The sequence below is a fragment of the Nanorana parkeri genome, unplaced genomic scaffold, assembly GCF_000935625.1.
Source record: "Nanorana parkeri isolate BGI_ZX_2015 unplaced genomic scaffold, ASM93562v1 scaffold1009, whole genome shotgun sequence".
In the NCBI taxonomy this organism is placed as follows: Eukaryota; Metazoa; Chordata; class Amphibia; order Anura; family Dicroglossidae; genus Nanorana; species Nanorana parkeri.
The window spans coordinates 5,024-5,787 of NW_017307277.1; positions in this window are offsets into that span (position 1 = coordinate 5,024).

Consider the following 764-nt stretch of genomic DNA (forward strand, 5'->3'; position numbering starts at 1 on the left):
GGTGCGCAGGATGTCGGCGTGGAGGATGTCGGCGCGGAAGGTGGAGAGGAAAAGCCGCATTGATTTTCTCTGCTGGTTTATCGTGTGGTAGATATTTCCATTACGTTCGGTTCATGACGCAGGAAACACAATTGTTTTATGGTGACACCGCTTATTGATTGTTCTCTATGACACGCTTGTGTATTCGGCTTCTTTCCGTCGGCTGCAGTCCTTGAATATCAGAGGGTTATACACTTCCCCGTCCTCCACTGATGAGCCCTGACATGGACGTAACACGCAGTAAGTGATGCAGAGGGGAGAACGCTGACTGGAAGAGCTGAACTCGTTCTGCATCCACACCTCCGTGATTGATAAATACCGACCTGCAGACCTACAACTACTTACCAGACAGAATATAAAGCGCAATAAATTGTATTCTTACTTGGAAATTCCGCTTCCTTCCCGTCCTGGAGGCGGCACCCTGAGCAGACAAAGGTGGTCCCTCGTGAGGCGTCTCCCTTTTGCTCAGGCTGAAGACCTTCTATCCTCTAATTTGCTTTATGAATAATTTGGCCAAGAAAATCTAGATGGTTCTCTTATCACTTCAAAAGAAAAAACTCCACGTTTCCTAAAAATGTATACAATGTATAAAACTGCTTCACTAAGGAGGTTCCACCACATAGCACAATGAATAGAGTTTACTTCTCTACAATCTGGAGGTCCACTTTAAGAATGGAGCTGCCGGTGGCTATAAGTGGTAGGAGATGTAGAGGAGGAAGATGACC